We start from the raw sequence: 16,001 nt of genomic DNA, 5'->3' as shown, positions 1-16,001 counted from the left end.
TCTCTTATAAGGGCATTAATCCCATCATTCGGGATTTAGACCTCCTCTAAATTTAATTACCTTACAAAGATCCCATCTTCAAATACTACCTTATTGGGGGTTAGGGCTTCAACATGTGGACTGGGATTGGGGGGCACAATTCTGTTCATAGCAGCTTCTTAAATCTGAAAAAGTAAGACTCTAAGCCTAGTAGGCTCTCAAAGGAGCTGCAGGCTCTCAGGAACATTCAAAACAATTTTGTGTGTGTGTGAACTCTGTAGGGACATAGAGAGGCTGTCTGAGGAAATACAGTCAGTTCCCATTATTTACGATAGTTATGTTCTATAATGTCACCTGGAACCAGAATTAACAAATACTGAAACTTTGCTGCTGGAGGAAATACAGGATTTGTTTCCTGCAAGAGTCTGGTCACAGCTTCTTTGTCAACTTGTCAATATAGGTTAACAACCTCGTTTAATGTGTGTTTCTGTTTAAAGACATATTTAATATGTATTGCCGATTCATTAACATTGAATTCACACCAATAGCACTGTAACTCATGTCTGAATGAAGCATCTCGAATACACATATTTTTTCCTGCAGTCACATCACAGCCTTCTTGTGCTGAGGAACACTAGACAGCACATCAGCACTGTGCTTAGGAACCACTTTCAACAGTGAGATCACTAACAAAAACACAAAAATTTAGCACAAAATAGATTGCAAATAGGACTTTAAGAGTAGGAGAACTGAAATAAGAACACAGAGTTGTTGCCTTGGTCAAACTCACTGGGGAGTGTGCACTGGGAAAAAGCAAACATTTTTTGCTTCTCTGCACACACACATGGTCTATGAATGACCACAAAAGCAGCAGGAATATTGATTTGGGGGTTACAAATAAATTTTAGAGAGTAGGAATATTCACAAATATAGAATCTGTGGCTAGTGAGGCTCAACTATAATTGCAGAATATTCTTATTGGAACCTGCGTTCTAAGTGATGGTTCTCAGCGTGGCCCACAGCAGTAAGAATATACCTACTATGGTTTCCCCTCAATGTGGAACCTCATTTGAAAAATTTGGTATTACCTTATGATGCAGCAAAATTGTGAAGAGTACAAAGTTTTACTTTGGATTGATCCTACCTCTCTTTTTAAGCAAACTTTCTCCCCACCTCCTGCCCACATGTTTCAGATTTGCATCTCATTCCACCACCTCGGTACTCAATTGACCACACCTTGAAACTAACCTTACAACTCAGTCCTGGAGAAGTTTTATCTAATAAGCACATAAGGTGTTTGAACCTCAGGAGGAAACCACAGAGGGAAAATTTATATTAGAAATCTAATAAGTTAAACTTGAAAGCAATCATCTGTTGAGGCCCTCTCTTGTACCAGGCACTTCCATAAGCACTCTGTTATTGAAGGAGGAAATATTAAGTGGTGGTATGATTGGATTTCAAAGTTCTTATCAGAAAAATGAGAGAGTCACCACCCTAACACATGTCAAATCACATTGTATAGGTAGCATCTACTGATTCTGTACAAACATTCTATTCAACCTAGTTTTTCACATACATCTGCCTAAACAGAATAAAGGGTGGGGCCATAGCCTCTGTCTTAAAAATGTAGATGCTCAGTGTAGGAACTAGAGAATTTCAGGAGGATACAGAATGTGACAAAGAACACAGCACCCTTTAGATTAAAGCAGGCAAGGTGACAGGAACTGAGTCAAAGTGGGGGACTTCTCCAGAGCAGGAGCAGATGCATTGTTTCCCAGTATGGTGTTCTCAGGCCTCAGCATCTCTAATGGAAGAAATTAGCTGCCTAGGATGCTATAGGTACAAAGTGGGGTCCTGCAGGGATGGAAAGGCCAAATTTCTTCTGTGTCACTGTTCTTTTATACCCAAGATTAGATTACTACTTTGAAAGAATTTATGCTAACAATCGATGGGCTTCCATTTAAGGGAAGGTTTTCATACCTCCATCATGCCTTCTTGGTTCTTGAATCAAACTGCATCATTGAGTGGGCAGAAAGCAATCAGTGTCCAGGAGCCCTCTAGCTTTCTGTCATAGGTCAGGTTTCCCAGAAATCAGGCTCTGAGACTTTCAGATTTATATGAAGGTTTACTGGGGAATGCTGTCAGGAATAACAGCTGTGAGGGGAGAAGGACGTGGGAAGGGGAAGAGGAGGAGTTAAACCACAAGGCAGTCGTGGCCGAGGGTTCAGCCTATCCGGTGGAGAGCTCTGGACCTAGGATAGCACTGCAGAATTGTCCCACTTTGAGGGGCCTATCCTTTTTAACCTTTTATGAGCAGTCACTGGACTTCCCCTGGAGGAAGGGTGTGAAGTTGGACATGGTGCTCTTTGGCTGTGGGAAGGTCCTAGGGAGAGGCTGAGCCCAGGAAGGCAGGGTAAGGAGTGTCTCTATCTCGTAGGGGGATCTGGGTGGTGTAGCACAGCATTCATTCCACTTCCCTTGCAGGGATCAGGGCCTGTACTAGACACCTCATCAAAGTCCATTTTCCTCTACTTACTCAACAATAAATACTTCGCTAGGTGCTAAGGGAGATACAGAAAATTTTTCTTTGTTGTGTTAAAGTCTAGATGAGTATTAGACCTGTATGCCTATAAAAGGTGGAAGGACAGAACAGTAAAAGATGAATATGTGGTACAAACAACGAGTACTTCAGATTTTCAGAAGATAGAGACTTCACAGGGAGGCTGGGTTGGATCTGGGACTTAAACCCTAATGGTCAAGGGGCTCAACAGAGAATATGCAGAACGGACCAGTGGTTCTCAAGACATGCATCTGAATCACCTAAAGGGCTTTAAAAATGCAGAGTCCTGGGCCCACCCTCTAGGTCTAGGATTCAGCAGGTCTGGAAGGGGACCCAAAAGTTTGCATGTCTAATGAATTCCCAGATGATGCTGATGCTTCTGGTCCTGGGACAACACTCTGAGAATCTTCAAGTAAAGCACTGTAAAAACAGTCCATTACTTACAAAGGAACACATATTTGTTTCAAAGACTGTCTAAAGCAGTCTGGCTAGAATCCAGGAAAAGTGAGACATTTAGGTAGAGTTTTAAGCTGGAACCAGGTTATGAATGATTCCAAATACCTTATTAAGAGATGTAATTTTTTGGTTAATAGAATATCATGGAAAGTTGTAGAGCGGAGGAATACCAAGATTAAAAGATTAATCTTAAAATGATATGTAAATAAAGACAAGGCATCATGGAAACAAATATCTTTGGAGAGGACTTGGCATCAACCCAGAAGTAAGGGGCTGAAGCCCTGATTTCTTCATCAACCCTTATTTAATTCCATCACAAACTGACCCTAGTCAAAATGGCAGTTCAGAAACTGCCAGATTCTTTTGGCGAAAGTTGGCAGCTGTTGGTGTCTCGAAGGTGCCTCCCCCATATCATTGCTACCATGTCATGGCATAGTATAATAAAAGCAAATATTAGTCCGATGCCAAATATATATCTACTTATTATCAAGAAGGCACAAAAACAGTTTAAAAACCTTGTTATTATAAGATGATAACATCTCTGCTTTCTATCCTTAAACACTCTAACGAATACTTTGCATGGAAGGTTCGCCCCAAGATGGAGACAAGAAAATTCTCTGGGTAAGAACCACCAGCTTTGTAATTGGTTTCTTTGATAGCAATGGGGGGGAAATGGACCAAATGGAACTCTGGTCTTACTGGGTAGTTCAGTGTTTGGCTTTTGGTGCTCTCTGGGTTTTTATAACCTGTTCTAATCTGCCACATGTCTTCAATACCACCCATATCACCACCACTACCACCAACAAGAGTTATTTCTAACATTTCTTAGGCTAATAAACTTCTGGTGCAGAGTTCGTATACAAATTATAACCATCACTTGAGTATACATTCATGATTAAGTTGCTTCAAATGCTAACTAATTGCCCCTATTGTGTGAATTAAAATGAGTTCACGAATGTGCCTACTTTATATTGATATACCTCAAAGTACATAATTCCACAGAAAATATAATCACACTCATTACTGGTTTTTTTTTATAGCTCTCAAATTTTGTCTCTAACCAGAGATGTGCTGGTAGACTACTTGAAGAGGTTAAAAAACAAATCTGATTTGTAGCCTTTGCTAATATTTATGGTATAAATACTCCCACGTTGGCTGGTTTTAAGTTACAATATTTTAACCATCAGCACACAAAATTCCTCCATATTTAACAACCAAATCTAGCAAGTTTGAAATAGGCTCTGGCATATGACTGTCTCTAACCCAAGCTCTTCTGTGTATTAAACCTGAATTTGCAAAAGACTTGCAGATCTCTCTCCAGTGGCACTCCCTGAAATACAGAGCATTTTCACTGCTCTAAAAATCCTCTGTGTTCTTCCATTCGTTCCTCCCTTTCCTCTAACCTCTGGAAACCAGTGTTCTTTTTACTGTCTCGATAGTTTTGTCTTTTCAGAATATCATGTAGTGGGAATGATATAATATGTAGCCTTTTCAGATTGGCTCGTTTCAATTAATAATATGCATTTAATGTTTCTCCATGTCTTTTCATGGCTTGGTAGCTCATTTTTAAGTGCTGAATAATATTCCATTGTCTGGATGTACCACAGTTTATTTTCTATTAACCTACTGAAGGATATCTTGGTTGCTTCCAAGTTTTGGCAATTATGAATAAAACTGCTAGTGAGATTAACATTTACCATATTTATTACTGTTTTTTGTCCACTGCCCTTTTTTGCCAAAGTATTTTTAAATTGAAGTATAGTCGATTTGTAATCATTGCCCTCTTTTTCTTTTACATTTATGTATTTCAGATTCTTTTCCATTACAGCTCATTCCAAGAAATTGAATGTAGTTCCCTGTGCTATGCAGGAGGTCCTTGCTATTTATTTATTTTATATACAGTAATGTGTATCTATCAATCCCAAATTCCTAATCTGTCCCTCCCCCTTTTCTCTCCTGGTAACCACAGTTTGTTTTCTATGTCCATTTAAGGGACTTCATATGATATTAGTCTTTCTCTGTCTGACTTACTTCACTTCATATGATAATCTCTAAGCCTCCTTTTTGTTCCTGTTTTAGTCTTCTACTCTTTTCTGTCTTGTGTGGCTTTAACAGCATTTTATGTGCTTGTTTTTCTCTCTTTTTTTTAGTATAGCAATTCTACTTCTTTTTTACTTTTTTAGTGGTTCCCCTAGAGTTTACAATATACATTTACAACTAATCTGAGTCAACTTTCAAATAATACTACCCTGCTTTAAAGTACCTTATAATGACAAAATATTCCTAATGTTGTTACTCATTTCATTCATACATAAGCTATAATCATCAAATACATATTACTATTATTATTTTGAGCATACTCTTATCTGTTAGATCAATTAATAACAACAAATAAAAGTTTTTATTTTATCTTCACTTTTTCCTTCTCTAATGTTCTCCCTCTTTTTAAAAATACAGATCCAAGTTTCTGACCTGTATCATTCTCTTTCTCTCTAAGTAATTTTTAACATTTCTTGCAAGAGAAGTCTACTGGCAACAAATTCCTTCAATTTTGTTTGTCTGAGAAAGTCTTATTTCTCCTTCACTTTTGAAGGATAATATCACAGGATACAGAATTCTTGGTTGGTGGGGTTTTTTTTCCTCTTAACACTTCAAATATTTCACTTCACTCTCTTTTTGCTTACACGGTTTCTGAGAAGTTGGATGTAGTCCTTATCTTTGCTTCTCTATAGCTAAGATATTTTTTCCTTTGGGGTTTTTTTTTAAGATTTTTTCTTTGTCTTTGATTTTCTACAGTTTGAATCTGATAGACCCACATGTCTTTTTTTTTCCTTTTATCTTTCTTAGTGTTCTCTGAACTTCTTCAATCTGTGCATTGGTGTCTGACATTAATTTAGGGAAATTGTCAGTTATTATTGCTTCAAATATTTCTTCTGTTTCTTTCTCTTTTTCTTCTCCTTTTGGTATTTCCATCATGCATATATTACCCCTTTTATGATTATCCCACAATCATTGGATATTCTGTTTCATTTTTTCAGCCTTTTTTCTCTCTGCTTTTCAGTTTTAAAAGTTTCCGTTGACTATCCCCAAGTTCAGAGATCTTTTCCTCGGCTGTGTCCAGTCTGCTAGTCGGCCCATCAAAGGCATTCTTCATTTTTCTTACAGTGTTTTTGACCTAGCATTTATTTTCTTAGAATTTCCATCTCTCTGCTTACAATACCCATATGTTCCTACCTGCTGTCTGCTTTATCTGTTAGACCCCTTAGCCTATTAATCACAGTTGTTTTAATTCCCAGCCGGATACTTGCAACATTCTTGCCATATCTGAGTCTAGTTCTAATGATTACTCTGTCTCTATAAACTGTTTTTTGCCTTTTAGTACACCTTGTAATTTTTTGTTGAATGCTAAGCATGATATACTGGATAAAAGAACTAGATAGGTCTTCAGTGATGTGGTAGTGAGGTATGGTGGTGAGGTGAGAGGAGGGGAGAGGGGAAGCATTGCATGGTCCTATGGTTAAATCTCAGCCTCTTAGTGAGCCTGTGCCTCTGGGCTGTGAACTTCACGAGGACTTCTCAGTATTCTTCCCTGTTTAAGAAGGACAGAATGGCTAGAGGATGCTAGAGTTAGGTATTTCCCTTCCCTCACGTTGGTTAGGCTCTAATAAAATCCCGATCCACTGGGCTCTGATAAAATAGTTTCTCCTGAGAGCAGGAGTTATTGAGAAGAGTATTTCTTTTTTTTTAAATTAAAGTATAGTCAGTTTACAATATTGTGTTAGTTTCTGGTGTACAGCATAGTGATTCAATTGTGTGTGTGTATATATATATATTTCTTTTCATATTCTTTTTATTATAGGCTATTACAAGGTATTGAATATTGTTCTCTAATATTTGTGAGAACCTGGTAGAGCTCTGGGAGGTAAAAGCTGCAGAAGTGTGGGACCTGCCTTATGACTGGGACTCGCCTGGAGTTTTTAACTGTCAGATTTGTTCATACTGAGCCTCCAGCAATTCATCAATCAGTTACATTTCAGGTTTTCCTACCTCAGCACTGGTTCTTACAGTGGTTTCTGCTTGTAGGTTTCTACTCCAGTAAGATGTGATTCTCTGTATCCTTTTGTCTGTCTCTCTAAAACCCTTGGGACAAGGGTTTTCCCTGTGACCTCACTTCTCTGAGGGATCTAAGAAAACTTCATTCTTTAGTTTGTTTAATTCTTTAAAAAATTATACTTTTTATCTATAATTTTTAATGTATGTAAATATAAAGCCTCATTTAAAAAGTTCTCCATGGGTAAAGACTTGTGGAAACATCTTTTTATGAGAAATTTTCTGTCCATATCAGTAATTCCCATTAATAGACAATGTCTCTGGTCATTGGTATATTCTTAGTTTTTAGAATAGGAGATATATTAATACCATAGATTGGGTGGTTTAAAACACAGAAATTAATTTTTTCACAGTTCTGGAGGTTGGAAGTCTAAGATCAAGGTGACAATAAGGTTAATTTCTGGTGATGCTTTCTTCCTGGCTTGCAGATGGCTGCCTTCTCGCTGTATCCTTACATGGACTTTCCTCTGTGTGTAGGTGGTGTCTCTGCCTCTTCTTATAAGAACATCAGTTCTGTTGGATTAGAGACCACACTTCTGACCTCTTTTAACCATAATTACCTCTTCAAAGACCCTATCTCCAACACAGTCATATTGAGATTTAGGTCTATAGTGTATGAATTTCAGGGGTGACACAATTCAGTCCATAATGGTAGATTTTATTTCCATTTGTTGAGAGAGGGTGCTAGAATGTGTAGGAGTCATGATTCTACTTCCTAGTGTTAGAAACATAGGTGTTTGTGTGTGTGCATAGTTTTTTTTCCTCCAAGTTTTAAAACTGTGTTTTATGATTCAGTTATACCTTTAAAATAAAAAAAAAATTAATGACTAGAAAATAACTTAGATTTGTTTCTCAAAGTGTAATTTGTGGACGATGTGCATCAGAATAAATTAGTGGCCTTATATAAAAGGTAGATTCCTGAGTTCCACCTTGAAATTATTAATTCAGAGTAACTAAACAACTTGGCCTGTATTCATGTTCCCCAGGCTAGGGTTATATTCCCCAGCCATTAAAGGGAAGAGCCAGTCCCTTCTGGGACATACGCTTAAGTGTCATGACACTTCTTGTGTATAATATCATTAATTATCCCCCAACAGCAGTGCGTGGAGAGCAGTAATACGTGTAAATTCTGTCACAGAGAACCATATTGGCTCTAGATGCTCATATTTTGAAAATCTACTTTTGTATTCACCAAGTTCCCTATTATTTCTAAATTTCCTATAGCATTATTATCTTTTCATCTTGTCTTCTATTTTCTAGGCTACTATTTATAATTTACTCCTACCCTGGATTTTAGACAGTAAACAAACATTTAAAGAGTGTGCTGAAAGTAGAGCTTTCTAGACTGACAAGGAGAAGAGTTATTGTTGTTTTTTGGTTTTTTTCTGCCAGGTCAAGGAAGCATGGGCAAGCTTGGGGTGTCAGGGGACCATATGTGGTTTGACATGACTAGGGCAATGATTCTCAGGTGCGCTGGCATCCCAGAATTGTGGGCAGCACTGTTTAGGAGGTGAGAAGACTTATGGCAACACTAAACAAATCAGCAGTAATCATAACCCCATGGGCACTGCACTGTAAGAAGATTTCCCAGCATATATAAAAGTGCCCATCCTTATCACACTACTCAGGCGGTCACTCTTCGGCTACGTGATTATATTCGAGTAGTTTACTCCCCTGCTCATGAGTCAGAACCGCCCCATATTTCCATAGCCTCACTTTAGAATAAACTTACCTCTACTTATTACAAGACACCCAACATCCTCTCAGCTGAACACTTCACCTGATAGGCAGTGGCAAAACACCATACACTGTCAATTGCAGCAACAACAAAATTTGCATTTTTGTCAAAACTGGGTGGTATATTTTGTCTGTGGTTGCCAGGAGGCCTATTGGGTATCATTGGGCTTGAGGAGAGGGAATATATGGGAGAATACAGTAAACGTAGTTTAAAAAAAAAAAGGCAACAACAGTAATAATTGATAAATGATAAATCTTATTCACATTATATCTAATCCTCATAACCAAATGCAAAGTGTTATTATTAATTTCTTTTATAGAAGAGAAAAGTGAAGTTTATAAAAGTTAAGGATTCAAACTCAAATTTATCTAGTTCTATCACTCATGCTTTTTCCCATTATATTTCTAAAATTTGATGAATTCAGATCACAAAGTTCCTCATACGATATGATGTTGGAAAGTTTAAATACTGTGGCCAGCATTTGCTAAAGTACACCCTGTGTAGTAGTAATTCTTCAGAATGGGAAAAGTTGTTACTCTAAAGGAACGGACTGTATAAATCTGAAACTTGGCCTACGGTATCCTGAAATTACCTAGAAGGAAGGAAATAGACTACAAACATGACAATTTAACTCTTGCTTTATTTAATAACTAACAAAACGAGAAGCCACCATTACTCAATCTGAAGAGCTTACCTTCTTCATATAGATAGGCTTATGAAATGCTGGGTTTCACCAGCCAAGCACATTCTCCTGCCACACATCTCTTAAGCAATGATGTCTAGGCAGGAAGCCACTGTTTGGAGTTGGGGAGTATTCTGGGGCCACGGAATAGAGCTTCTGTATGTGTGATGCTGAACTCGTCCAATCAGAGGTTGAACTCATGGCCTTAATCTCATGAGCAACACCATTCTAGATCCATGATATACCTTTCCAACCATTCAAGTAATACATGTTTACTTTGAGGATACATTGAAAAATTCCTTAGAAAGCGTGCTTTATTTTGTTTTTCATTAAAAAAAAAATCTTATCTGTTAAGCCAGATTATTCTAGACTGTTTAAAGAGTGCTTAGTCTATAGAATTTTAACTGTATATTTTAATATATAATTAAATATATGTGTATGTACATGTTTGTATCACACAGAGTAAGCTTCCAGTTTTTTTATTTTTAATGTGAATTTTTATACATGTATATGAACACATGAGAAAAAGATTAGAAAGAAATATACATAGCAAAGGGTGAACATTGATTATCTTTTGTGGCAGTATTACAGATGATTCTCATTTTCTTCTTTGTATTTTCTAAATTTTCAAAAGAGTATACATTATTTTCACAAGGAGAAAAAAAATATTTCCTATATGTGTCTTCATTGCCTAATTTAAAAGTGTGTTGTACTGCTTTTGTTTTTGAGTCTATCTGGGCATGTGTACCTTTTACATATTTTATTCATGGACTAAAATCCTTGTCTGACTTTCACAGGGAAATCAGCTTTTTAATGCTGAGAAGAAATACTAAAATTTGCACTGAGATTGACTGAATGATCTTGAGCATGGTAGTACTCTTTGGAGTGTTTGACTGGTGTGTGTGTGTGTGTGTATGTGTGTGTGTGTTTTGACTGCATGATGGGATATGAATGAGAAGAAATACAGAACAGGGGTTAGCTCAAGCAAGAGATGGAAGGGAAAATACACAAGGGAGAGGGTGGGGAAAGAAGCCAGAAATGAGTAAAATACAGACAAAGGCTAGAAAAGAGGTGGAGAGCAGTAGCCAAAGTGAGTGTGAGGGTTACACATTCTGGAGCATGCTACAGAAATCCCAAGTTACTGGGTGCTACTTACAGTATATTTCTAATAGAAATTGGGACCATCCTTTCTCTTCTGTGTTATTTATTTACTTATTTGTTGCTAGTCTCCAGGATTCTTTTTACATAAAGGGTCAGACTCCATTGCTGTTTATAAGAATTCTAGGTTACTGCTTTAGACAATTCTAGTCCTATAACATATAAGTTAATAGTAAATTTTAATTAACATTATTTTCAAAGAAGTACATTTTGGGGATACTTTGACTTTAGCTTTGTGATGCTCAAAAACATTTAAAGGGTAAGAAATGAAGTAGTCATATTTCTAGAACTATGGGTAACTCATTAGTTTTGATTTCTATGGCCTAATTTTATTTAAATTTACTTAAATTTATTTGTTGGTGGTAGTCCCTTTCTTCTTTGGGGGAGACTTGTACATCCAGGGTCTTGAGCCTGTATAAATCTGAAACTTGACCTGCAATGTCTGAAATTGCCTAGACCCACATGGCTTTCACTTGAAATTATGAAGTTGATTTGTTTCCCATAAACCTACCTGAGGTGTCTAGATTACCAGTTGTCCAATTACGCATTACTTGGTTTGTGTGCATTAGTTCTTCTCAAATTTTTATGTATGAGGAAGTTAAGCTCTTCAAATTGAGTAATGGTCATTTCTTTTTTTAACAGTTATGAAATAAAGGGAAACAAACTGTCATATTTATAGTATATTTCCTTCTGGGAAACTTTTTAGGGAAAAAAAAAGAAAGCTCTGTATCTTTCTAGAAACAAGTTACACTTGTTCATACCTGGCCAATAAGTAAGTCTTCCAAACAAAGTGGAAACACAGCTACAGCATTTAATGTTGTTCGGATCCTATGTTGAGAGAGAGGTATGACCATATAGAATTATTTCATGACATTCCACAATTTGGTCGAACAAACATTCACTTAGGACTTAGCAATGTGCCCATCACTGTGCTGGTTCCAGAAATTAAAGACAAGTCCAACATGACCAGGTCCTTCAAAAGCCAAGTCTTACGAAGAAGACAGGTGCATAGACATGTAACTAAAATACAAAGTCATCTGAGCTCGTTTGCAATATAATAGAGTTGAGGGGCATCTGAGTCTTCTGTTAGAGGCTTCTCCAGTTATCACCAGCCAACCAGATGTGCAGAACTGTGCCTCTTCATTTTCTTTCATTTTACTGGACTTTTCATGGTATGTTTATTCCAAAAATTCAAGTGAATTAAAAATATTTTAAAAATATCTTTGAGGGGTAAAATTTTTTGAACATCCCTTGCACTGGAAATACCCCAGAACAGTGGTTTTCATACTTTTTTTCAACTGAATTCCTTCTCAAAAGAACTTGTATGTGGAGAGTCAAAATGCAAACACATGAAGCCAGAGCTACTCTAGCTCATGTCTCCTTCCTTCTCCCTGTGCCTCCCAGAACTTGGGTTCAGCAGGGGGCATTTTGAAACCCACTTCCCTAGAGATCACGAAATATTTGAATTTATGTTTTCTTTCTTCCTTTCTTCCTTTCTTTCAGTATAGTCTGTTATAATGTGTCAGTTTCTGGTATACAGCATAATGTCCCAGTCATGTATATATACACATATATTCATTTTCATTAAAGGACATTACAAGATATTAAATATAGTCCCTGTACTATACAGAACAAATTTATTTTTTATCTATTTTTATATATAGTGGTTAACACTTGCAAATCTCAAACTCCCAAATTTATCCCTTTCCACTCCCTTTCCACTGGTAACCATAAGATTGTTTACTATGTCTGTGAGTCTGTTTCTGTTTTGCAGGTAAGTTCTTTTTTTTTTTTGTTTTTTTATTCCATATGTAAGTGATCTCATATGGTATTTTTCTTTCTCTTTCTGGCTTACTTCACTTAGAGTGACATTCTTCAGGTCCATTTATGTTGCTGCAAATGGCATTTTTTATGCCTGAGTAGTATTCCAGTCATCTGTTGATGAGCATTTAGGTTGCTTCCATGTCTTGGCTATTGTATAATGCTGCTATGAACATTGGGGTGCATATATTTTTTCAAATTAAAGTTTCCTCTGGATATATGCCCAGGACTGGGATTGCTGGATCATATAGTAAGTCTATTTTTAGTTTTTTGAGGAATCTCCATACTGTTTTCCATAATGGCTACATCAAACTACATTCCCACCAGCAGTGTAAGAGGGTTCCCTTTTCTCCATACCCTCTCCAGCATTTATCATTTGCGGACTTTTGAATGATGGCCATTCTGACTGGTGTGACATGATACCTCACTGTAGTTTTAAAAATTAGGTTGAATCAATTAAATGAGATATTGCATATGAAAATGGTTAGCACAGTACTTGGAATAAGTGGGTACTCGATGGTATTTTTCTTGGGCAAACTGAAGCAGGGAATGGCTATCTTAAGTTATCCAGTTTGGCTGAGGTGGAGCCAGGGAAAGAATTTAGAATTCTTGTCATGAAATATGTTGCCTTTTGTTTTCTGTAATGGACCTAGAAAAGGAGGCTTGCCTGATTTTAATTTTTCTCTTTATAGTATTGATTAATGTGATGATTATAAAATGGGACATACAGTCTGGCCACAATTTTGCTATTAAATGATAGTCATGCTTTAAATACAGTGAAGCCTTGTCTACTCTGAGCACCAGTTAATGTACTTAATGTTTCTGAACCTCAGTTTCCTCATCAGCGAAATGGGTTTGCCATCACTCACCTTGTAAGACTTGTCTCAGAGTTCAATGAAAGACTGTACATACTGTGTCTAACACATGGTCTGACCAAGGATTTCTGCTCCAGGGAGGGAATTATAAGTTTTTTTATTTTAAAAGAATATAAATATTTTTTGAAATATTTTAGTCCATTTATTAGGTAATTTCTGCCAGCAGGTGTCTATGTGATAGATTCAAACTTGAGAATTTGGTTCATATTTTTAGCTTTTCTGATTAGACATTTTTAATGGCTGCATCCTTAAAAAATACATAAAAGGGATTTTTACTCTATTTGCTATAAGCTTTCTTGTTATTTGGCAGAGAAGATTATTTTACACCATCCCTTAAAGGATCCAAATGAGAGTAGATATGGCTTCTGAAAGTCTTGGGTATTTTTAATCTTCTAAGTCTTCAACCAATTGTCATTTCATTAAGGTGCCCTGCTGAGATGCTCTTTCACATACCATCATTAAGATGAATTGTAGCTCTGCTCTATAATACATGTATTACAGGCTCAGTCCACATGTGCTGAAATTATAACTACAGACACGATTCCAGTTCCTGGAGAGGAGCACAGAATCACAGCTGCTGTTTCAGGCAGCTTTGCTGTCAGTTTCAAGTTAGAAATCACCTTCCTAATGATAAGAACGAAAGCCCAAAATAAGAATTAAAAAGTTGGCTCTTTGGCAAAAACCAAGGATTGAAGTGAATATCAAAGATTATTATTTTTAAAAATTGCTTTTACTGTGTTAAAATATACATAAAATATAACATAACAATATACATTTATCACTTTAATCATTTGTAAGTGTACAATTCAGGAGCATTAAGTACACTCACAATGTTGTGTAACCATCACCATTATTTATCCCCAACGTAGACTCTGTACCCAATCACTTCTCCTTCTCCCTATCCCAGATCCTGGTAACCTCTATTCTACTTTCTGTCTCCATGAATTTGCCTATTCTAGGTACCCTACATAGGTGGAATCATGCAATATTTGCTATTCTGTGTCTGGCTTATTTCATTAATCACACCACCATGTTATAGCATATATCAAAATTCCATGCCTTTTTATGGCTGAATAGCATTCCATTGTCTATATATATCACATTTTGCTTATTCCATCATCTGTTGATTGACACCAAGTTGTTTCCACCTTTTGGATATTGTGAATAATGCTGCTATGAACACTGATGTACAGACATCTGTGTGAGTCACTGTTTTCAGTTCTTTTGGATATATAACTAGAAGTGGTATTACTGGGTAATATTATAGATCTCTGTTTAACTTTTTGAAGAAACAACAGACTATTTTTCACAATGGCTGCACCATTTTACATTTTCATCAGCAGTGCACAAGGGTTCCAATTTCTCCACATTTTCATCAGTAGTTGTGATTTTCTAGTTTTTGTTTTTACTGATATTATAATTATTGCCATCCTAGTAGGTGTGAAGTGATATCTCACTGTGATTTTGATTTGCATTTTCCTAATGACTAATGATGTTGAATATATTTTTGTGTACTTAAGGACTGTTTGTCTATCTTCTTTGGAAAAATATCTATTCAAGTTCTTTGCCTATTTTTGTCATGTTCTCCATTTTTATTGATTTTCTGAAGCACAGAAAATCCAAGTAATTAGCTCAACATTACTCAGGAAAAGGCAAAGATAAGATTTGACTCCCTTCTGACTCTCAACCCACTTTTCTTTCCTCTGGAGTCTGGAGAGTTAGCAAACCACCCCTGAGTGAAATGTGTCTGCAGAAGCACATCAGAGACTTTTTAGTGACTCTGTCTCAACATGACCCCTTCAACATATCGTTTGGAGCTGACATTATACTATGGCTAGTTTCTCTGGGTCACCTTTGCCTATTTTTAAATTGGATTGTTTGTTTTTGTTGTTGTTAAGTTGTAGCAGCTCTTCATATATTCTGGATGTAAATTCCTCATCAGACATAAAACTTGCAAATATTTTCTCCCATTCTATAGGTTGTCTTTTCGCTTTTTTGAAAGTATCTGTTATTACACAGAAGGTCTTAATTTTGATGAAGTCCAGTTTATCTCTTTTTTATTTTGTTGCCTGTGCTTTTGGAATCATAGCCAAGGTTACTTTTTAAAATTTCAAATAGAATTTTAACACTGATTTCCAATAATTATTTTTACAAATTGCCTCCTGTCTTCTGCTATATGCTGCCATGAAAAATGTTTTCTTGGTTTACAGGTGCCATGACTGGTGACTAATCCCTTTTACAGTCAAAGTCATATACCGTGGGTTTCTTCTATTGACTCTTCCTCCAGCAACTGGTATCATCTCATCCTTCTGCTCTGTAACGCAAGTGAGGATAAGACAAGGTAAAGTCTGCCCGTGATATTCAGTATCCAGACTCACAGGTAGGACTGGACTTGTTGTTGTGACATACTCACATACTGAGAACACTGTGCCTGAGGAACATGTGCTTAGCCTTGCTTTATTCCTTCATTGTCAGAGATCAACTCTATTTACTATTTATTTAGCTGACAGAAGACAGGACCCAAAAGTCAGTGCTGAAAGCCACTCTCCCACTGTATTAACTGCTTATAAAACTTCACTAAACTAAAGCTGATTTCATAATATATGCATCCAACTATTACCT

At 36.7% G+C, this 16,001-nt stretch overlaps 1 long non-coding RNA gene across 1 annotated transcript in view; it reads left to right on the top strand.

Moving 5' to 3' along the window:
- Positions 1 to 15,774, top strand: part of LOC116664932 — a 125,299-nt gene extending 109,525 nt beyond the window's left edge. Inside the window, exon 3 of the long non-coding RNA XR_004321480.1 lies at positions 15,590 to 15,774. This is a non-coding gene — a long non-coding RNA (uncharacterized LOC116664932). The remainder of the gene's footprint in view (positions 1 to 15,589) is intronic.
- The last annotated feature ends 227 nt before the right edge of the window (positions 15,775 to 16,001 follow it).

Source organism: Camelus ferus, chromosome 7 (genome assembly GCF_009834535.1).
Source record: "Camelus ferus isolate YT-003-E chromosome 7, BCGSAC_Cfer_1.0, whole genome shotgun sequence".
In the NCBI taxonomy this organism is placed as follows: Eukaryota; Metazoa; Chordata; class Mammalia; order Artiodactyla; family Camelidae; genus Camelus; species Camelus ferus.
Note: the sequence above shows the minus strand (reverse complement) of the source record. Positions and strands in the feature narration are given on the sequence as shown.